We start from the raw sequence: 24,464 nt of genomic DNA, 5'->3' as shown, positions 1-24,464 counted from the left end.
ATTGTAAATAACTGTGGTTGGGCATAGTGCTGCGTTCAGAGAAAGCCTTATGCTCCTGGAACCACCATTTCATCAGCCTATGCTGGCTTTCTGGTCTTGTGCTGTGTTGGTTTGGTTTCTGTTTTGTGTTATTTTCCTTTTTTCAACAGTTTCTTTGTAGAATTGACCCTTAATGTCTTGTAAGGTATGCCTCATTCTAAAATACAATCTTTGCAAAGAATTTTAAGCTTTTTGATAACACAATTTGTTACTTCCCAGTGTCAAAAAGGCCCCACATTTTTCTGCATTGGTAAATAAATTCCAAGAAACACCAGGGCTCTTGATCATGGATCTTAAATGCAAATCGTTTTTCATCTCTTCTGTACTAGAAAGGAACAGGTGTGCATGTGTGAGTGTGTCCCAAGGACGCAGCAGGAGTGATTACCATGGGAAGGTGCCAGCAAAGGAATGTTCAAGCAGTGGTGATTGCTTATTAAAGCAAGTCTGTCAGTTGATAAACATCAATGTGTAAAGGTGATAGGGAGTAGTATTTAATAAGAATTATATGCATTTCTTAACACTGACTTAATCATTAAAAGTAAGCTAGAAATTATAATATTATATAGTTGCAAATCATGTTTCCTCTTTGAAATTTATTTGAGTAGGTAAAATATTTTGAAGAATTCTCAGATTCTAACCATGTATTTAACTGGTCAAATCATTGTAATGTGTTTTTGACACTTACACAAAGGTTTAAACATTCCGGGATATAATACAATGGTTGGAAATTAGACAAGAACCCAGATAAGTTATGAAAAAAGACTTAGGTATTTTTAAGGAAAAATCTCATGGATTATACTACTGAAATTAATCGCTCATTATGATAAAGGCTTCTAAATGAAGAGAACAATGAAGCCATAGAGATTAAGCAAAAAACACTGAAGAGGTAGAATCAAAAAGTACAAATGAGGATTGTAGACATGAGTATAGAACAGTATTATGTGGGAAATAAATTACAGTTCTGAGTGTTGCCAGAAAATGTATAGTTTCTGTCTGACTCATTGCCCAGATCCATGAATTTATAAAAATGCTATGTAAGAATAAGTTTGATGAAGATAACTCATTTAGCATACAACTGAAACCGGAACCAAGCCAGGTATTACTATAAATCCAGTCATTCCTGAACCCAGTTGCACACATCTGAATATTGTTCTCTCAAAGATGAGATCATTGCACACACTGTGTTACATTCCAAAAGGGGGAAACTATACATCATTGTAAACCAATGAATATACACAAACAATTAACCTTTTATTAATAACTACTAACAAATAATACTAGTGAATCATAACCACGAGGAAAACACTTTTTATTTACTGAGCTTCTGCGATGACCATGGTATAGAGCCATATACTAAAAAGACAAACCTTATAAGCTACAATTATCAAATTTAAATATTTAAGAGAGTGCTGTCCTTCAAATTAGCACCTTAGACTTACATGGAATAGAAAATTAATAATAAATTATAATAGGTGCTAATTATATGTTCTATAATATTAAAATAAAATATATTATTAGTAATTCTAAAATTAATTCTCTACCCACTTATTTAAAATCCTTTCAAGACACTAACTTTTATAATTATCAAAGCAACTCTAAAATATAGTAACTATCACTTTCACAGTACATAAAATATACTGAAAATAATAGCAACAAATTATCATTTCGACCACTAATTCCACTATTTGTTTTGGGTTTATTTTATGCCCAGTTTTATAAAAAGAACTTTAGATACATTGCCTTCCTTCGGTAATCACCAATAAAACCCTGCTCAATATTATTATTCAAATCTTACAGTTGAAATAAACGAGACCAAGAAAAATGAACCAACACACATAAGAATGCGTAGTTTATAGACGATGACACTAAAAATTTTCTTGTTTGATACAACTACTTTGACTTATTTCAGTGGTACTGATTTTCTTTTTTGGTATTTGCTACGGTTCACACCTACAATATCCCACAAAAGTCTCATGTGTTCAGAGGTCTGGCTTTTCAAAGGTGACTGGAACATGGGGATGCTATACTCATCAGTGGGTTGACCACTGAGGAGTTCATAGGTGTGGGTGCTGTTAGGAGAGGGGGCTATTTCTAGGTGACTCTAAGGTACATGACTTCGGAGAGTCTCTTTCTCTTTCTCTTTCTCTTTCTCTTTCTCTTTCTCTTTCTCTTTCTCTTTCTCTTTCTCTTTCTCTTTCTTTCTCTTTCTTTCTCTTCCTCTTTCTCTTCCTCTCTCTCTCACTCTCTTTCTTTCCTCTCTCTGTCTCTGTCTCTCTCTCTCTCTCTCCCCTGCTTGCCATGGGTTGAGCAGATGCCCCTCCACCATGTTGCTTCTGCCTTCAAGCCAGGTGACAATAGACTGAAGCCACTGCTAACTGCAAGCCAGATAAGCCTCCCTCTCCTCCTTTAAACTGTGGCTTTCAAGTATTTTGTCCAGGGAATGAAAAGACTGACCCATACAGTATTTTACAAACACACTGCAGAATATAATTAGCCTCTTTGTTGTCGCATTCTCCATGGCCGCTTTTTCTTCTTTCCACCCACACTCACTCTGGGATGTCATGATGATCTCTCTGCCATCTATGCCATGCCTCTCCTCCCAGGAAAGTGCTGGGAGGTACAGACTCGGGGGTGATGTAGATGTATCCCCTTGGTTGCTCTGACCACTAGACTTATTCAAAGATGGGTATGAGACTTTAGTCAACATTATCGGAATTACCTGAGGGTTTTGAAACAGGGATTCTCATTCTGTAGATGATACGGGATTTGGATTTGGTGCAGTGGTCACTCTCTTTGTATCAGCAGTACAAATATCTTGCACTGGAGATTCAATAAACCCTGCACAAACAACTTTATAGATGTGAAATCAAGTACTACAACCCCATATTGCTGAAGTCAGTTTGGGTTGACCTTTGCTTAATCCTAACCCAAAAAGAAACCTGTTAAACTCCTTTTCTTTCTTGTTTAGCTCATCACCATCCTCTCGCTCTCTTCTTTTTTATAAAGGTGCACTGCAGTTACAGTCTACAAACCACTGCTCGCTCAAACTCCATCCTGAACTTATGGCCCCATGTCTGCAAAAAGAGAGGCCGGATTACGTTGTCTAAGCTGCAAAGAACTGGTAAATCTTATAAGCAACATTCACTGAAATCTGAATGGAAATTTCACTGCCAGGAATCCAGTGACCATGAGTTAAGGATCACCAACACGGTTCATGTGCTTGAGTACCTTTCCAGAAATTATTCTTTAAAACAACCCTTCAGCCCCCTGACCCTACCTCAAATTCTAATAGAAAGAAATGCTGAAGATCAAAATCCAAGTCTCAGACTTCATAGTTTCTCTGAAATCTGTTGACCAAGGATTGAAAAGGAAAATGAGGTCAAAATCTAGGTCAGGTAAAATACTGGTCCCAGGCCCATATTCTTAAACGTAGGGCTTCCCACATGGATGGATCAGTAGCCGAGAATTAAAAATAAAATCAAGGAGATCTCCTCCAAGCATTTTAATACACTGGAAAGAAAACTTTGCTAAAAACCCTTATTGTTCCATTCCAGGAGTATCTATGGTAACCATTTTGAGTGGCTAGCTTTACAGATAGTTATATGTGTCACCAGCAGACGACGGTGTTGTCCAGCCACTCCTTAATATTGTCTAGACACCTTTCCCTTGGATTTCCTTCAGAAAGTTCCCTGGCATACTTGCCTCATAACTTTCCACTTTTCACGAGATGAGCCAGCTCTTCCAACTCCGATTGTGGTACTTTCATTAGTTAAAGCCCAGCTTTCCCAGCAAACAGATTAGCATTACATTGGATTCCACTTCCTCTGGCTATTCTAACTGCGCAAATGTTATTATCCTTTCAGAGTGTGACCTAACTTTATTGTAATGTCATTCTTTACGGCTCTGATTAGTCCACTTTTTGAAAATACGAGCATTTCACAGTTAGTGAATCTTCTGAGGCTCACAAGAGTGTGCAGGTCTGGCGAGAATCACACAGAAGTTTTTGAAAGGCAAAGAAGGTTTTCCCAAGGGTTGCCCAGTAAAAGATTGGAAGGAATGAAGAGAGAACCTTTGGGTGTAATTCTTCCTTACACCCTCCAAAAGAGTCACCACTGTTGGGTGTGTCATTTGCAAACTGTTTTTTTGTAAACCATGAACTGTCTTTTATAAACTTTAATTTCATGCCTAGTGTTCATGCATACAGTGTTAGCACTCCTTGGCTCTGATAAACACACCCTCCTCTTACCCTGTCAGGCTTAGGGTCAGTAACAGAGAAATGGCAGTCCCTTCACAGCCTGTGTGTTCTCTATACCTTGTCCACCTGTTTGTAAGTAACTCTTTCACTAAACTCTCTTCATGTAATTCCAATGAGTATGTCGCCTGTTACCCCATGAAGAGATGCCAACTCCTTTATACAACATGAGTACACAAAGGCAGTTCAAACTCAGTGACTTACATTCAGAATATGGCTCACTTCATAAAATACGCATTCTTTAAAATGAATAAAGCCCTACACACTACAATGTGTATCTGGCAGAAACACTATTCACACTCTTATGAGGACTTCTTGACAGTCAGTTGTATATTAGAATTGTATCAACTGGGCACAGGCAGGGGTGTTCTGGAATCAGCTCTTTGGGAACGGCTGACAGCGGAGGTGGATTCCAATATTGTTTAGTGACATCTTATTAGTAGATCAAACTAGTCACAGCAGGAATGGGCAGCACTGAAAATCATAGATTTTTCTTTGGGAGAACCAGGTATTGGCACAAAACTTCCCCTATGGTTCATAAGAAGGTTGCAGTACCATGGGTGGTCTTGCATATGACAGATTTTCTTGATTTAAACTCTCCCCAAAGTAAATTCTAAGATACAGACTTGCATGTGGGCATCTGAAAGGGCAATCCCATGAGGCAGGAATCATCTTGGGAAGATGAAATAGGGGATGAGGGAAAGTAAACTAAAGGTAAGCTGATATACTGACACTGTAAGTGGCTGGGCTCTTTCTGTGGGCACCCTCTGAAGAACCATGGAACAGGCTGTACTTGAAATCCATGGTCTTCAGAAGGAATGTGGTATAAGGCACAAAACCAGCTCTGACACATCTGAATCTTCCTGGTCCTGGAAGAAATGAGCTTGCTGAATAAACATTCTTTTTCTTGGAATATGGAGCCCTAAGGCCAGAACCATTTCAGGTAAGAAAATGACTTATAAATATTCACAAACATTTGTAACATACGAAAGAATCATGGGATGCTGTTTCATTTTCATACATGCTCACTAGTCTGAGAAATTGTGCATGTTTGCTTGGACTTTCATGGTATATCTATTAGGGAAGAAAGGAAATTCATCTCCCAGGCCTCAGATGAGAAAGTAAAAGTGGTAAGTGGATGTCACCAAGGTCAACCATGTGCTTATTAAAGAAAGAGTCAGGTTTCCCTGCCTTCTGGAAGCTGTAGCTTGGCCTGTCCACAGATCTTCTCTGGTAAATTAACTTCTGTTTTTCTTCATTTAAGGAGTGAGGGAAGCTCCACACTTTGGATACCTGAAGCAAGAAACAGCAGTTGCCTTCACAGAATGTTAAGGATCCTAAAATAACCATCAGTTGTTCTAATCTGCGTTACTTACAATGCTTATTTTCGTTCCACTGCATTTGGAGAGCTAATTAATTACAAGGTGGTCAGGATAATTTATTCTTCCCTATTATTAATGAGGGTGTGTGTGTGTGTGTGTGTGTGTGTGTGTGGTACTGGGGATTGAACCCAGGACATTCACACTGAGCTACATCCTCAGTTCTCTTTTAACATTTTGTTGTAATTTTGAGACAGAGTCTCAGTAAGTTGCTTAGTTACCCAGGCTGGGCTCAAACTTTCAATCCTGATCTTCCTCTGCTTTGCAGAGTACTGGGAATTCAAGCATGTGAAACGACACCTGCTATTCATGAGGATTTCATTACTTTTCTGCACTCACTAATGATTTAAAGAGAAAAGCAAGAGATACTTTGCAAAATGACTGTAAAAACTGAATGCTCAGGGACAGGAAGCTGCAGGGCTTGTGTGTGTTCCTCTCTTCCATAACCGTTGTTGAATCTTTATTATATGCCAGGCATTGCCCTAGCGCCAGGATACACAACAAATAAATGGTCTTATGACATTTTTTTCACTTTTTGTTTTCCTTTACAGGAGCAACACGGCACCAAATTGGTTTTGAAGATGCTTCAGTATTTCCTGAATGCATGCAGGGCTTCTCCCGGTTCTCCTAGTGCAATCACCAGGTCACCCGCTTTGCAGTTCACCTGCCTCTGCATGGCCCCTGCCCCCCTGTAAAGGGCGAAAGGCCATTTACTCAAGGAAAGGCCTCCCTAAAGTGTCTGAGGATCTGTAATGAAGATGCGGCTTTGCAGTTTGCAAGGGACAAATAAATTAATGATGGAGAGAGGATTGTGTTCAATCAGCAGAGCATTACGTAGAACTCGTGATCACAAAGCAAAGAGCTTACAAAATAGCTGTTAATGTTATGGACCTATTTGCTCTTTTTGTTTTTGCTTTCTGAAGCTTGAGAGGAAAACCATTATTAAGTGAATATGACAACAACTACACAAACTGTAGCCCTTGGTCCCTTGAGAAAACCTTCTGTCTGCCTTCCTCACCTGCCAATGGCCCCCAGCACCCCTCTGGGTTGGGAATGCTGCCTGGGCGGCTCTGGCTGGCCTCTCTCTCACAGGGCCTGAATAGCAGACACTGGATAAGTCCCTGTGTGGGTGAATTTTGCTAGCAGTGGCTGTCCCTGAGCACTGAGATGCACAGGGGTTCCTACTGAGGTCAGTCACACGGCTTTATTATACTGCATTTCTCTTTGGAGTCCATCCTCAAGGACAGCTCAGCCCTTATGGTCTTCCTCTGCCCCCTCCCTGGAGACTTGCTGCCTTTTATGTCATGTCTCATTGATGGCACTGCATTGACAAAGCTAACAGAGTCTTGACGATGTCTGTGGCTCCACCTGAAATTTGTATTTGCTGTCCTTATTCCTGATGAAAAGCTTCCTAGGATGTCATTCACCCATCAATGCTTCTAGGATTCTGAAATAAGTCTGAGACTTGAAGTGCATCATGTACTCACAGGATAAGCTGTTCAAAACTTAAACTGAAGTCTAGGTAGAGTTGCTGAAAGTTTGCATTTAAATAATGGTCCTGGAATAAAGTAAATGCCTCACAGAGGCTAATAATGATGGGTAGTTTTCATTTAAAAATGAGTTGGTTACACTATCAGATCCTTTTCAAGCTCTGAAGCTAAAAGATTGAAATGAATTTCTAACTTATATAAAACTATGTGGGTTCTCCATTCTTCCTTGACAAATGATCCTAAAATGTAGTAGCTCAAAAGGACAGGTCTTTATTTTGCTGGCCATCTATGCGGTTGGGTGAGGACTGCTCATCTCTGCTCCGTGAACGTGGCTGGCATAGAAGGAGCTGTGTTGGAGGTGACCCAATCACATTGCTCGTTTGTGTTAGTGCTGGGTGTTGGCTGGGAGCTTAGTTGGGCTGCAGCCTTGGGGCCACTGCTCTTCTCAGAGTGAGCTTGACATCGGCTGTGTGGGCTTCTTCACAGCATGAGCATCCTAGACATTTTGAAATACGCTGTATTTTCCTGACCTGGCCTCACAAGTCATTAAGTGTCTGCTCTCATTGTATTTTATTTGTGAAGACAGATTCATTGGCCCAGCCCATTTCAAGGGCAGAGGACACAGACTTCACTTCCTGTTGTCAACGCTGGAGTGTCAAGATCCTAGAGCATGTGGGATGGGAGACATTATTGTTGCCATCCATGGCAATACAATATACAAAACAATCTGCACAAAACTCAAATGATTTTTACAAAGCTGCTCAAACAAAAACCAAAACTTTGGTTCATAAAAGGATATTGGTTACAGACCAGTATTTCCCTGTGTGAACTAATCGAGTAGTATTTGTTCAAACGTAGTTGAACAGTCAAGACAGAGATGGGTTTTTCTTTCCTCTTTTGAGATCTATTTGATTACCAAAGAAAAATATTTGAATTTTCAAGGACACAGGATATATTTTTAAAATATATTTTAAAACAACTCAAACTAGCTTTAAAATTAGGAAATGGAATATTCTGGTACGGTTGTACACATCTGTAACCCCAGCATTCTTAGAGGCTGAGGCAAGATAGTGACAAATTTAAACCCAGTCTGCCCAAATTAGTGCCATAGCAAGATCCTGTCTCAAAAATAAAAATGGCTGGTAATGTAGCTCAGTGCAAAGGTCCTGGGATCAGTCCTCATGACAGAGAGAGAGAAGGAAGAAAGAGAGGAAAGAAAGAAAGAAAGAAAGAAAGAAAGAAAGAAAGAAAGAAAGAAAGAAAGAAAGAGAAAGAAAAAGAGAAAGGATAAAAGGGAGAAGGAAAGAAAGAGAGAAAGGGAAGGAAGGAAGGAAGGAAGGAAGGAAGGAAGGAAGGAAGGAAGGAAGGAAGGAAGGAAGGGGAGACAGGATGGAAGGGAGGGAGTAAGGCAAGAGGAATGTAAAGACTTCTTATTTGGCAGTAGTGAGCAATTCACATAATATTCCAGTTCTCAAGGGTACATGAAGAAGGCATGAAGGAAAGTAGAGAAAAAGAAAGTAGAAAATGTGAAGAAAGGAGAATTATACAGCAAGCAGGAAAGTAGAGATAAGAAGTATAATTTTATCCACAGAACACAGCCCCCTCTCCCTGCTGTTCCAGGGGCAGCCCAGATCCAAGTACCACACCTCCAATCCAGTTTTTCAGTGAAACCCTTCCCTGTCCATGCGCTTGACTTCCCAGGATTCTGAGCAAGAAGAGAGCAGCCAGTTGTGATCCTTTCCCTTGTGCAGACTCAAGCTCAGTGAGATCAACCCCAGGAGTTTCAAAGCTTTGGGAAGATGCCAAGTAACCATATTAAAATAAGGCTAGGGAAGCAGTTACCTGGTAGATGCCTGGTATCTGCTCACTCCACAGATATCTCACATGCTTCTAAAAATATCATTGGCTCTCATTGCTTCTGCAAACCATATCCATGTGTAATAATCTATTTTTTCTGGTACTGTAAGTGACATGGAGAACCAAAATAAGATTGTTTAAGGAGAAAGAGATGGATCTAAGTTACGGTTTAGAGGAATTCCTCTGCTGTATAGGGAATGGACTACAGGCAAGTGGTGCAGTTATATGGAGAAGCGAGAGGCCTTGGAGAAGCAGAATGACCACTCAGCAAGACTATGTACTAACCTAAGCAAGAAGTGATGGGGCATTGGGAAAAGTTGGGGGAGTGTACTTGCAAAGAAACGGTCGGAGTCAGGATTCTCCTGATAATATTAGATATTTGTTGCTATTGCTTGCTTCGATCTCTCTGGGAATTTTGCCCTCAAATACCAACAATAGATGCAGAATTCAATGTTAACAAAAGGAAAACGAACTAAGTTTGTTTCTCAAACTTTGCTTTTCCTATAAGTCACCTGAAGATTTTGTTCTAACACAGATTCTAGGTTAGTAGGTCTGAGTGAGTCTGAGATTCTGCATTTCTAAGCTTCAGGTGGTGATGATGATCCAAAGGTGAGAAATTGAAACAGGACGTGAGCAGTAATTGGCCAGGAAGCATCTTACACCTTTGGGGCAGACACTAAAAATTTTATATTCACTGTGACTTCCTGTGTCATTTCCTGGGGATAAATTATAAGAGCATTCTGTTACTAGCATAGGGATACTTTGGTTCATGAACTTTATTTGTTCTATGATTCTGGAAAACATGGCTATGTTTGTGTTTGTGTGGGAAAAATGGCTACAGTTGTGTTTGTTGCCTGATGCAGGTTTTCAAACAAAAACAAAACTTTGCCAAACACTTCTGTTTGCGAACCAAACTGTTTGCAAACAAAAGCATTCATAAATGGAGGGAACACTGTACTTACATCTTGGCCACTAGGTGCATATATAGATAAATGACTATGGATTTCTATTGTGATCTTTTTAAAGATGACTTTTTCAGTTTTAAAGTGCACGCTTTCTCAGTTCAGAGATGCTTATCTATGCAAACACTTCTGACACAAATTAGTGACCATAAGAAAAACTAGTTGAGCATGTATAAAATTATACAACACGGCAAACTCAAAACTACGCATATAGGTTTAACTCCTAAAAAATCACAACAAAAATGTGAAGTCAGAGCTCATTAAATTAGAGACTGATTTAACCAAGTGATTGTGTAGCCATTATACAGGTGTTCCATTTCAGAAAGTATTAGAGCATAGTGCCGGGGGCCTCAAAGCTAATTTCTAACCTAGACTAATCATGCCAGGAATAATGACCTGCCGTTACTGCCTTGTGAATCAGACCCTATGATATTTAAAATAATTAAGATCAAAGCCCAAGTAGAAGGTCACTGAATTCACCAGTCATAAAACATTAGCACAAAACCGAAGGCTGTTATGTTTGCTCAACAATCTTTAACGCTCAAGTTATAAAATGGTGTTAAGAGGGATAAAAAACGTCATCTTCAAAAATGTTGCCCCCCACCCCTTCCCAAAGAGCGGCCAGAAAGTAAGGAAAGTCTCTCAATGAAATGGTTATTCAAAGAAAAGGTGTCACTCCAAAGCTAGTAGAAGTATGAAAACACCAGGTAACTGAGGAGACAGGCGGATGAGACCTGTCCCGCTTGCTGGCTGCACTCCCAAGGGGTGAGCGAGGAAGATTGGCTTCCCATTTGTAGGCGGTTAGAAAGAAGTGCGAGATGAATTGGTCTGTCCGGGCTGAGTTCCCAGGAAAAGGGTGTCTTTCATACCAAAAGATACCACCCAAACTGGCAGAGTGCTTCAAGCCAAAGATTTAGACAGTCAAATAAGTGCTAATTGAGTTAGAGGTTTGGTTAGGAAGTGGGCTGACAATTAAGTTTGGGGAAGGCGCTTTAATGGCCCAACTACCAGCATTGGGAGGGTTGGTGAAGCTCCACAAAGCAGAAGGTGGTTTCCAGTCTACTCCTGGGACTGATCAGCACTCCTGCCTTCTTCAGCTGGTGCAAGTGTGAGACACCACAGGGATCAGAGTCTCTGGTGACAGCAGCAGAGGAAGCCAGGAGGTGGATCCCGAGGATGTAACTGTTCCCAGGATTCCACCAGATACACAGGTCTGCAGAGCCACAACGGGGTGCTCCAAGCAAAGAAAGAATTTAGTTCTTCAAAGAGGACACCAGTCAACTGCTTTTATTCTACTGCTTTCTGTAGCCAAGTTCCTGGCAAGTTTTTATAGCCAAGTGTTACTACTGTAGTGGTTTTATTTAGCAAACACTTTCCCAGGGCTTGACTATTACAAGGCACTGTTCTTAATGCTTGGCGAATGTCACCTTACTGAAATCTCACAGCAACCCTCTGAGGTAAATATCAGTATTATCACCACTTTATGTGCGAGGAAACTGAGGCACAAAGATCCTCAAAAACCAGTAGGAGGCACATCTGGTGTTCAGAAATGGTGGAAGAGATGTCTGAGTTGAAATGGATGAAGAAAGAAAGGAAGCGAATTTTTATTATTTTCCTTGGAAGGATGGAAGATATATAAAATCCCAAGAGAAAATTTAATAGGTCTCTTCACTGCCCCTTTCCCACAAGTGCCAAAATGAAAGCCCATTAATAAAGCTTAAAACTAAAATTTAGTACAGATAAAAGCAAGTCCTCATTACCCAACATATAATTAACTGGGGAATTCACAGCTGTGGGACTTTATGGGGAAGGATGAGGCTTGCCGATTCAGGCTGCTGATTTTCAAACAAGGTGTTAAAACCAAGCAACCCGACCCCTGCATTTGCAGTTTACCCACTGACCGCTCTTCTCCAGATGAGGGTGGACAGTGAGAAGTCTAAACTTGGAAAACATACCCGAAGTGGCTTATGTATTAAGAAACCTGGTTTCTTCACATTCAACCCCCACCCCCCACCACCACCACCACCAAGGAAAGACTGTTCAGCCTCACACCACTCACAGACCTGTTCGGAAATTCTTCCTCACTGCCTTCTACCCACCTGCAGACATACCTTTCCACAAAGGCCCCTGACTGTGGACACCATAATTCCCCGTCTCTCCCTAGGGCTGGTACCTACCGGCTCCTAGAACAGCCCCACTGAAGACTTGGGGTCCCAGATCACTGTTTTCTTAAATTACCTTAGTTCTCTCCAACTGGCAGGATCCAAGCAGCCAACACCCCCATTATCAGAGAGCTAGGCTGCTCTGTTTGCCTAAACCCAAGGACTAAACTTTCTACTGTCTTTTGCTAACCCACATCCATGGATAGAGCCTAGAATTCAGGATCATTCCACTTGTGAATTTTGAATTCCAAATACCATTTTCTCTAAGCATATCCTTCCATGTTTCTCAGTCTCTCAACTCCCATCCGCTCATGGATTTGACCTTTCAACTTCTAACTTACCTATTAACCCCTTTTCCCTTAACCCTTCTCAGCACTTCCAGTCCCTAGATTGACCACATGCTCCTCCTCCTTTCACTCTGGGGCACTCAGATAGGAGCGGAAATATGCCAGGTAACTTTGGAGATTGATGACACTATTGAAAGGCACAAAACTTTGAAAACAGATCTACAGAGTTATACTGTTTCCAGGAAACATGATTTAATCCCTGGCCTCTGGCAAGAAGTAACTAATTAGCTCAAGACCCCCTACCTCACTCCCGCTTAGCCCAGGTGGATAACAGTATTAGGCTTCAGATAACTTGGACACAGTCCAAATTCTCTCACTACTATAAGCACTCAGGTTTAACCAAGTCAGTTTACAATTCTAAGATTTTATTAGATGCAATGCTGCGGAGTTAGCAATGTTCAATATTTTTCTTCATTTTAGTAGCATTTGTTTGAGAAGAATTTACCTACACTGTTAAGTAATGTGCTTAATGATGGGGTCCAAGGATGGTAATGAAACAGAGGTAAAAGACAAGCATTACTTAGCTGCAAGCCTAAATCACAGCTTCAAAGAGTTAGGGAAGGGCCTGAGGGCTTATAGTTTAAAAATCCTTTTTACTTGACACAATCACTTAAAATCACAAAAATAACAACAAAAAAATCCCCACCCTCCTCGATCAGTAGCAATCGCTCTTTCTTTCCAAAATTAACCTCTCGTTTCAGATACAACTGATTCTTTTTGCTTCATTGAGTAGATCATAATAATAGCTTACGTATTTGATATTTTCCCACATTAACAATGTGTTTCCACATACACAAAGAATTCCACCCTTTAGCATCATTAAACAGTACATGTTAGCCATGTTTCTAAAATTATCTTAATTCTTTCCATCTTAAGGACAATATATAAATAGCATTCACTATTTCTTAAATTTGCAGAATTCTTTTATTAAAAGTCAAATATAGGTCTTATAATATCCAGTGGCTGCTCGACTTTTGATCATTCCCTCTGGGATTTTGACTTGTTCCTAAAGGGAGGTATCTGGAAAAAAAGTCCTACAGATAAGTTTGCGTCTAAGTCACAAAATAGGTGCTGCTATCTCCGGGTGCAGGAGGCTTAACAGTGGCCTCTCTGAGCATTGTTCCTATGCAGCAAACACCAGCAATGGTCTCTAACAGCTGTGGAAAGGAACATACACCACTCAAAACTAGAACAAGTAACTCATTTGTAATTTGTAAACCTGCTTCTCGCATCACCTTTGATTTCTAATTAAAGAATACACAGCTCACCCCAAAGTGGCTTTGGTGACTTTTCATTTGCTTTGCAGAGTCTGGGGAAGGGGCTGGGACAAGGGTCAAACAACTTTATCACTCTGGCTTTTGGCAAACTCAGTTTTCAAAGGGGGATGAGAGTCCCCCATCCTGTGTGCTTCTCTGGACTGAAGTGGGAAAGCACACATGGGGGCACTGACTAGAGCGGGAACTGTATCAAGGGGAGGGCAGGGCTGGCGGAGGCCCAGAGAGCTTTTAGACAGGAATAAGGATGGGGCTGACACTTTACAGCTTGGAGCTTGGCTTATGTAAGGCATTTAGTAAACATTTAATGAGCAAATGCACTCAGGAATAAACAAAGATGGCACTTTGATATTGCCAGAGATGATTTCATAACATGAAACAATTTTGTTCCAAAAGGTAGAAACTCTTTTGAAGACTCTGAAACAACCAAATCTCATGTGGTCACCAGAAATCTCTCTGGAAAGCAGAGAGGTCAACTCTTGAAATCAGGCATGTTCAAAGACATTTTCCTTAGAAAACTGGTCAAACAACTGACATTATCAGCTCCACACATCAAGAAATTCACTTTTGGGGGAAAAAAAACATGTAAAAATTAAGCTCAAGTGCATCTATGCAAAAGCCTGGTCTACCTATCAAAACAGTCCTGTACACATAATAGTACACTACTAAGGACTGATGGGATAGTCTTCAAATATTAAAAAGAGGAAAATCAAAAGTGTTGACCATGTCACAGGAGAAACTGTTGAAGGAATTGGGTGGGTTTACCTTTTTAGAAAAAAAAAGCAAACAAGCAGGAAAGAATGCGACAAAGAAAGAAAGAGAAAGAAAGAAAGATAGAAAGAAAGTAAAAGAGAAAAAAGATGAGACGTGAAAATGTGATACCCTCTAAATTCATTTCTGTTAATACCAAAGAGGAACAGAATTATTCTAACCAGCTCCAAAAGCAACACGTTAGGTAGATTAGCATTGTGAGGATGATGGTATGAGCAGCTGAACCTGCCTGGGAATGAGATGAGTTCTTTGGGTGAAGTCACCTTCCTTTTATGGTACCAGATCACAAGGGAAAATAAGAAGCCAGGTCAGATTGCATCACGCACCTCACCTGTTGACTTTCCATTAAAGAATTTGTAAAATCTTCTCCCCAGTTACCACCCAGAAAATGAAGAGGACCAGTGTCAGAGGCCAGCTGAAGGAGGCTCCAACTGGCACAGAGTCCACAGCACAGGGATTTTGCCATTACTTAAAAGCTGTTGGGTGAGAACCAGGTGGCAGACACAACAAGGACTAAACTCTGCAGAGGGTCCCAGCTTTGCAGCTCACAGCACACAAAACTGGAGCTCTTCTTTGCCCAAACCACAATAAATACTTCCTGAATTAAAACACAGGCAGAAATTGAAGTCAGGCAGAGTGAAGTGGTGAGATCTGCCCTCCCAGACATTTCTAAATATGCCAGAGAAACTTTCAACCACATGTTAGAACTTTATAAATTATGTGTAAACATGACCTCTGAAAAAATGCCAGGGTCGATGCAGCTGAGAGTGACTTAAGTGAGTCATAGCTGGGACAGTCATTTTCAAACTCTGCATGCAATTTTCCACATATTTTCCAAAATAAGCAGTGTAGTGAATACGCACGGCCCAGACTCCTCCTGCCAACTTCCCACTTTCCCACTGCACACCACCCTCTTTGTGAAAATGCTTACCTGCTTCAGGATGTCCCACATATCCTTTGCTCCCTTTTTTTTCCCTCTCCATCTTTCACTACTAGAATTTCCATAAATCACGCGTGACATTCTGTAGGGAAAACACAAAGGGGAAAAGAGCAAAAACCTGCCCACTGTGTCATGCTAATTTTAATTTCTGCCTGATATATTGACTCCCACAAATAGAAAAGTCATGGGCAGTTCAGTGAGCATAACTAGGCTTTCTTAATTGCAATAGCATTCTGATCATATACATTAAATAAATAAAATGTGTGTTTTCAGGTGAGAAAACCAAAAACTATTTGTTTAGGCAACTCCATAATAAGGAAGCTATCACCTTATTTTGAAATTCTGTATCATTTTTAATGTTTTATTATTTTCATTCGCTTTAAAATAAAAAAAAATTTAAAAATAAGGGAGCTGTTCAGATCTCTGTTTTAAAGCTGAGGAACATTCAAAGGTTGTACCAGTTATACAGTGAGCAAGGGAGGAAAATGAGATTCTAGCTAATCCATTCACTCTGAAGATCAAGCATTTACTCATTAGATACCTTGCAATCAACCCACAACTGTTTTAAATTCAAGGTCTTGTCTGGCTCCTATCATTTTATTGTCTCTTCCATGTAAATGATTCTCTAATGTTGTTCTCTGAGGTTCCTTGAGACACCCTGGTCTTGGCATTTCCACCACATGCCTCCTCAAAACATCTTGATAATTCCCTGTGAGTTCCAGAATGGAAGTCTTTCTTTAAACTATCACTAGCGACCTTCAACATGACAGTTCCACCCCAGTTCCACAGTTGCTGTCCATCACTTTTCTTGGTTTTGAGTGAACGGGTTTTGTGAGCCCGAAGTAGAGACACATATTCTGACAAGGGAGTTTTTATTGTAATTTTTGATTCACAAATGTACTTGAGTGAAAAGATAGCAAAAGCAAGTATTTGAAATTAAGACGACCTGCCCTTTTGGATCCCAGACCAAAGTACTGATTCTTTCTAGAATATTCTTCCTACTCTCAGTCTTTGTTCTCATTGAAGATGTCAGAACCCACAGCCTCTTTCAAAGCCAGGGTCTCTTTACCACCCAAATGATACTGTGGCTGACCCTCCAAGCAGAAATTACTGTCTTCCTCTCACACTGTGTGCAGGCTTACCTGCTCAGAACTTTGTAATTAATGAACTTATGGCCAGGTATGTCCCCATGCTGGATGGTGAGTTTAGGGAGGATTTCGATCAGGTCTTTCCACTTTTACTATCCATTTATAAACCCTGGGTAATTTGTGAGTATTGCTAAATAAATAATGTTAAGACTCCTAGGTCATAAATTGATATTTGATCATGAAGTTCTATAAATCATTGAATTTATCTTTTACAAGTATAACTAATTTCATTTTTTTAATGCAGAAGTTGAACTTTCAATTTTTTTACATCAACATCCATTTCTAACAAATCTCTTTCTTACAAATCTCATAAAATGGTGAAAAGGTCTTGGAAATTTCAACACTACTAACAGAAGCTACTGAAATTGACTTTGTCAGACAGTAGCTCCTGACTTTGGTTCAGAAACAAGGGCTGAGGTAGCAGGGCATGCTTACTAGAAGAACACATCATTTTACTGCACATTTCTCATTTCTGAGTGGCACGGAAGTCCCCAGACAGACAAGAAAAACTCCTGACAATTCCTGAAGGTCTTTATCCAGTATCAATATCTTTTTGTCCTAATTAGATATTGCCCAGCATGAGAACAAAAGCCATGTTGCCAGGATGTTTCCCATTGCTGATCTATCAGAAGAATCCCCTTCTGAAGGATGGGACAGGTCACCTGTGATTCCAAGTGCCAGTCAGAGGCTCCAGTGCCAAAGGTTAATTAAATATCCATCTCTCACCCAATTCTGTCTCCTCTGTTTCTCTCTCTCTGCTGTTGCTGTCACACACAAAGATGCTTCCAGGTTCTGTGAAGGAATTTAAGGAGTAACTTTTGCTCCAGCTCAGAAATTGCGGGTGAGGAGCAGAAATAGCTTGGGATAAGGAGAGAGTTGGAGAAATACTTTAGTCCAAAAAATCCCAAAAGGCACACAATGTTTCCATAGATACAGCCTACAGAGACCCCAAAACTAAGAGCTTAAAACCAGATCTAAAGTAAAACTAGCTATTTACCAATTTAATAGTAATAGCTTCAAATTTGTGTTTAATTTGAGGAGGGAACAAATAACACTTGGTAGTTTCCAGTCTGACAAAATGTTTGTGCTTATACAGAGTGAAGTCTGTAACAACCTGGATTTTATTTAATTTCTGTACATTTACAAAAGGTGGTTATCACAGGTATCCTTCGTTTTGGGACAGTATATTCTGTGGCATGGAACTAAGGGTATATTTGCATCTGTTTTGATATCACCTAGTTACCATTAGCTTGGTGGAATTCCAATTTATCCAAGAATATTATAATGAATCAGCATTCTTGGATAGTGCTCAAAGGGCCTGATAGTCCACCTTGACATAGTAATAAAAATTATCATTAACTGGTTGATTATTCTGGGTCAGGCACAAAGCTAAGACTACTATATGCATTCTCCTATCTAATCATCCAACCAACCTTATAATGTAGAAGAATTATTATCATTCATTTGTTACAGAAGAGGAAACTGAGGCACTAGAAATTAATTGGGTGAGACTGGAGAGAAGGAAATGGTACTACTAGATACCTAACTCAGAATTCAGAGGTAAAATACATAATCAGCGTGTTATACCTCCTTCTTAAACAAAACTTACAAAGTGTTTAAAACTATGAAGTTATAATACCTGCTCCTGGTGAGAATGAAAGTAAGAATACTCTCATCACTGGTGGAAACGTCACTGGATACAGCTGTCTCTAAAAGCAAAGTAAGAACATTTCCTAAATTAATAGTTCATATAATCTTTGATCAAGTAGCCCTACTCTCAGGAGGCAGTCTTTCAATTATTAGCAATAATCATGTGCCTATAAATCCATAAAATAGAGAAGGGTATAATATGAACTCAGTCCACAAGAAAAGTATTGAATGAACTATGTCTAGTTGTACCATGGAATCCTACACACTGCCATTAAAAGGAATGAGGTAGATCTACTTAGTCATGTGAAAAAATTAAATTATATCTAGATGTCATTTTTATCTTTAAAAATTAAAATTTTAGGGCAGCAAGCATGTTCTTTATGATAATATAATGGTAGAAACATGTCATTTTATATTTGCCAAGCCTCAGAGAATGTGTATGGTACATCCATGGGCTTATATCCGGAGTGATCCCTAATACAAATGGTGGAGTTTAATTAACAACAATGTGTTCTGTTGGCTCATCAGTTGTAATAAATGTACTTCAGTAATACAAGATGTTAACACGAGGGAAAATTGGAGGAGGTTATATGGGAACTGTATTTCCAGCTTACTTTTTCTATGAACCTCAAACTGCTCTAAAAAGTAGTACTGTTAACAAAACATGATCAGAGAACACTATATATTTATTTGAGTATAGATTTAAATATAATAAGCACAGGAAAATTGCAAGTTAAACCTAATTGCCGAGTTAAGGAGGGCAGAAGTGGATTAAGGAGTAAAGCAAACAATGGAAAATGTTTGTCCTAATTCTTAAATTTGCAAAATGAAAACAAAACAAAACAAAAAAATATAGATAGAAATTCTATGAGTAAATCCATGTAAAATACTATGTGTGTCTGCTTATGTAGAAAAATGAATTGGACAACTTCAGGGGGGACTTTTTCCAAGAGCGTTCAGAATCTTCAATTCTATCACTTCATAAATGCTTCATTCAGTAGCCAAGTGTCATTTTCTTCCGCTCACCTTCAAGCCGGGACAAAGGACTTCTAATCGGGAACAGACTTTCGCTAAGCAAGGAGTTCCAGCTTCAGAGAGAGCTTTTGTACCCGAAGCAAACACTGACTGTGAAGCTGCTAGAGGTACGTAGCTTCCGTCGTCATCACGCCGTGCTCCTTTCTCCTTCTTTCCAGAGCCAACACAAAATAATGAGGCGGGCTGTACGAGAGCCTGAGAAGTTCTGCTGGCAGTGAGGTCAGAGCACACGACCGGGACTTTGCAGTCCTTTCCTTCAAACGACTCCTGCGTCACACACACACACGCCACCGCCGCTGCCAAGGCGACAAAATAGAGACTCCCCACCAAACGAAGCACCTTTATGACACCTCATACAGCGAGATATAAATAATTTAATTCACTTTGAGCGACTGAAATCCTGCTTGACGCTACTTGAATAAGGACCCAGAAGTCCCCCTGCTCCTAAATGCGGCCTTCTCGCAAGCTGTTGGGCAACAGGTTCCACACCCCTCAAGGGGAAATTTCCAACCGTGTCTTGCAAGCTCCATTTTCCTCTAATTAAAGCTAATCCCTATTGCCTTCTGGTGGCCTCTGAGGGCTGGGTATAAGGGTTACCGTGTCCTCTGCCTGCCTAGTCAGACAGTTACAAACACTGCCCGTGCCACCCGTGTGCGCCTTGCTGAACCCCAACAGGAAGGAGAGCCGGAAGCAGCCAGGGTCTCCTCGACAGGGTCTCCTTGATGAAACGCAGCTCTCAATTAGTTGCCCCTGCAATTTTCACACCTGGGCCTCTCGAGCTTTGCCGGTGCAGGTGGCCTAATACAGGAGTAATTAGTTCCGTGTCATTAATTATTTATATGGAGCTTATCACCCTGGGTTGGCAGTTCTTGTTGACTCAAAACTGCAGGTGCACCTGCGAGGAGAAGTGTGGCGAGCCGTGGTGCCGTCCCCGAGGCTGAGGCTCAACTGCGGGGAAAACCACGTCATTCTTAGCAACCGCAGCGTTTTGAGCGTCCGCAAGTCACATAAAACGCCGCAGTTGCAGAGGTGATTGTGTGTGCTCCTATGAAACTCTATTCTTAATATGTATTTGACAAGAACACCGTCAGGGAATTAGAATTCAAGGCCCCTGCCTTAGCAATGAGATGGAATCGGTCTTGGTGAATTCAAGCTTCTCTGCTAGCACACCACCGGAAACTCTCCCCATTAACTCCAACTGCCTTGGGACATTCCTGGTGAATCTGATTTTAGTGCTGTTTTTCAATGCTTGTCTTTCCTACCAACTCCATCCTCTATCCCCTGACTTAATAAGCAATTGTGGTAACAAACTATTTCCTGAGAGACATGTTGTCATTTGGACTCTAAACCCACCAGCCTCCGTTTTCTCACATGATGCTTAATTCCGTTTTAATTCCACTTACTTATTTCTCCAAATGTACCCTTTAAGCTACCCTCCAAGCCAGTGACCCAGTTCCTCCTTTCTGCCATCACTCACCACAGCAGGTGAACCAGGGTGCTCGTGGGAAGCCCTCGATCTTTCTCCAGCGTGCATTTCTAGCAACTTCCAAATGATGCCATGGTTCAGGGTCACTTTGAGTCAGAGGCCCTCAAGCACAAGTGTGGAGGCAATTTCTCCCTCTTTGTGGAGCACCCTGCCTGGGTGGCCTGCAATGATCGGCCTTGAACCCTTTGTGAAAAATTGACCCACCCAGTCCTGTGTCACCTGACCCTCATCTGTGTATTATTTACTTCGAATTAATTTTCCATTGCATCCCTGTGGGGTTATTTTCTTGCTTTGGGAAAATCCTGTTGCATATAAAATAAATTATATGTTGAGAACTCCAACAGCTGAGGAAGGGGACTGCTCGAGTCAGAGTCCATAGAGGGAGAGCTCCCTCAGCAATCAGCCCTGGTGTTCCTCAGAAGGTTGGTAGATATTTACATTCTCAGTCCCACTGTGGACCTCCAAAATAAGAAGTTCTGAGGGGGGCACAGACCCTTCTGTGATTCCAATACAAGCTGACGTTTGAGAACTTTGCAAGACTTAGTAAAAATTGAGGAGCTTTTGCATTCATTCAATTAATCTATAATCATGGATGGCAACAGTAAAGCCAATTTAACCCTGGTTTGGAAGCTTGGGGTGTTCATCTCTACTTTGCCATGGGCTACCTTGGACTATTTGCAGTACCTGTACACATCTTTCAACTTGGGAGTCGGTTCCCTCATTACTAGGGTAACTACAACTTACCATTTACACCAGAGTATCTGGAGAATAATGAAATTGCTATTACACAGGACTAAGGGCTGACGCAGGTAAACTGAGATACATGGACTTTACTCTTTTGGAAAACAGAGATTGGTCTGAATAGGATAGAGATAGCTTCAAAATGTGGAGTTTTCACATCAGAGACCATAAAATTTTCAAGTGGGAACCTAACATGACTATCTCCTTTTTTTGTGTGACTCCACATCTGAAGATAAATTATTATGCCACTTGAAACTATCATTACATTTTTAATTCTTGTTTAACTGAAAAGTATATTTGAAGCCAGGTGTGACAGCACACATATGTGGTCCCAGCACTCTAGGAGGCTGAGCAAGGAGGATTACATGTTTAAGGCCACCCTGGGTACCTTAGCAATTTAGCAAAACCCTGTCTCAAAAATTTAAAAAATTTAAAAGGCCAGGGTTATAGCTCAGTTGTAAGGGTCCTAAGTTCAAGCTCCAGTATCACAAAAAAATAAAATAAAAAAACATATTTGAAGCTGTGTATCAATTTAGGATATAAAATGACTAAAGCTTGAAAATCCAGATGTTGTTAAATCCTCAGTACAAAAAGAATGCCAAATGATAGTTTAAAACCATCTTCACATGACTGCTGGGAAATCAAGCAAATGAGAGGCATTTATTGAGCACTTAATGTTCTCATAATAGTGGTTCATAATAAATGAAACTTTGCTTTTTAAGTTTCATGGATTTTTATTGTGTAAATAAATAATAATCCTGCCACTGCAAATTAGAATTTTATCCCAGGGCACAATATGTGTTCATACTAGTTACGCCTAATGGTATCACTTTGTAACTACATTCTACCATGTTGCTTTTCCCAGGTAAAGGACCCAAAACATTTTATAAGATTTGAAACTAACTTTACTCTTCAAGCTTTGAAGATATGTTGGTAAGTAGCAAGAAGCAACAAGCTGAGCTCAATAAGGAAGTCAAAATTGTCAGGTCCCCAGGAATTCAATTCAGAGCTGTGAATAATCATTAGTTTGCAATCCCATTCTTCCCAGGTACCCTGAGCAGCTCTACAAAGTGGGCTCAATATTTCCAAAAGGTCGGGGTTTCTTCCCTCCCTCATCCCTTCCCCAAGTACACAAAATCTATTGTTGTTCCACAGCCAAAAACCGTGATTTTGAAAATGGTCATGACACTGAAAAACAATTCCACCCACCACAGGAATCTGTTTGATATTACCCATATTTAGTTCTAAGTGAAAGGTAATTTTCCTTCACGAATCTTTTACGCTGCTCAGTACACTATTTAATTTCTCTGATGATTCTCTTATCTAGAGAAGGAATACACAATTTTGCTAGTTATCATTCTTACACTTCCCATAAACTTAAACTGGCTCTTAGACTTACAGGTGCCAGGTGTTCAGCTGCTTCTCAAAGCAACCCAGAATTTGGAGATCACATTAGGGTCCAAAGCGTAACTAAGATTGGCAAACTCCCTCTGTGTCCACTTATTTGTGATTGAGTAGGAAAAGCTACGGAACCACAAGTAACATATGAAATCATTATTAATTATGGCAAAGCAGTTCTTCTGTGTAGATATGTGCACTTACCTTCTCTCACAGCTATTCATGTAGCACCAAGGAGTTAGATCTGGTTCTGTGTTAGACTTGCCTAGTATTTGGATGGGTTATCAGGTGATCTGCATGTCAGTATTATAATCTCTAGAACCGTAGAAGAGATCATACCGTCAGATGTTTAGAAGACCAGTGGGGTCCATTAAAACATCGAAACACTCCCTGAAAGAGGAAGGCAGTGGTTACAGGCCACCTCGTACGGACTGCACCATTAAATAATTGTATCTAATTCATTTCAGATGCTTTGCACCTCTTAGTCAAAAACTTCCTCAGAAGAACAAATTATTTTCCTTTTTCTTTTGCCTTTCTTATCAATTAAAGATTTCTTCCTGAAATCAAAAATTACAAAATCACATTTAAGAAGTGATCTAGGAGCTGGAGATATAGCTCAGTAGCACAAGCACCTACCTGGCAAGCGCAAGGTCCTGACTTCGATTCCCGGTACCGAAAAAAAAAAAAAAAACAAACAAGTGATCAGCTCTAAGAAATGACATGAACTCTTTGTACGTGTTTGTGTGTGTGTGTGTGTGTAAATACTACCTTTAAAATCTGTCAAGAAATAGTCTTAAGGGTCTGAGGAGGAAAAGGCTTACCACCAACATCAGTTATGGCCTTCTAGAGAAAGGATCTCAACGTCTAGGGGAAGAAAGGTAGCCAAGATGTCACTATGTCGTACAGCAGAGCTATGACCAATGGCGGCCCACAGAGTCAAGTTTCAGTTTCATGTGAGAACAAACTTTCTGACTTCCAGGACTCTGCAATCACACCATTTTCTGTTTGGGGAAAGAGTGCACCACGCACTTTGGAGGAGAAGTTGGACAAAGACGACTGAGGCTGTTGGAGAGGATGGGGGGAAACTAGAAGCTCTTCCTGCACACAAGGGAAGGTACAAAGCACCCCACAAAAGCAGGTAGGTTTCCTTGATACAACAGCAGCCCGGGCTGAAAACTAAACCAAATTCAGATGAACTACAGGGAGTGGAAAGTCGTCCTCATCTCTACCACCACCATTCGTTTGCAATGAGAACAAAGCCCACGTCTTTGTCACTCGTATTCTGAATGCTACAGGACGGTTAAGGAGGAATAAGCCTTAAGCAACTCTCAAAATGTATCGCCTGGTATTTATATAATAGAGTAACTTTTTCAAGAAAGAACCTCACTAATTAACATTCCTTGTGATTTATAATTTCTGACAATTCAAAGACCACTTTGTCTATGTCTCTGCAGTTTCCTTTTCTGTTATCTACAGAGAAGAGATTGATTAAGCAAATTTATGAGGTAAACAAGGAGCAAGTGGGAGAGCGTT

At 40.4% G+C, this 24,464-nt stretch overlaps 1 long non-coding RNA gene across 1 annotated transcript in view; it reads right to left on the bottom strand.

Annotated features, from left to right (window-relative positions):
• LOC106148050 overlaps nucleotides 1-21,847 on the bottom strand; it is a 37,098-nt gene extending 15,251 nt beyond the window's left edge. Inside the window, exons 1-4 of the long non-coding RNA XR_001233183.1 lie at nucleotides 19,298-21,847; nucleotides 18,261-18,330; nucleotides 17,348-17,479; nucleotides 15,465-15,555 (exon numbers count right to left, since the gene is read on the bottom strand). This is a non-coding gene — a long non-coding RNA (uncharacterized LOC106148050). The remainder of the gene's footprint in view (nucleotides 1-15,464; nucleotides 15,556-17,347; nucleotides 17,480-18,260; nucleotides 18,331-19,297) is intronic.
• Between the last annotated feature and the right edge of the window lie 2,617 nt (nucleotides 21,848-24,464).

Source organism: Chinchilla lanigera, unplaced genomic scaffold, assembly GCF_000276665.1.
Source record: "Chinchilla lanigera isolate Chin_1 unplaced genomic scaffold, ChiLan1.0 scaffold00014, whole genome shotgun sequence".
NCBI lineage: Eukaryota > Metazoa > Chordata > Mammalia > Rodentia > Chinchillidae > Chinchilla > Chinchilla lanigera.
The sequence above is the reverse complement of the archived record's forward strand: the minus strand, read 5'-3'. Positions and strand labels throughout refer to the sequence as shown.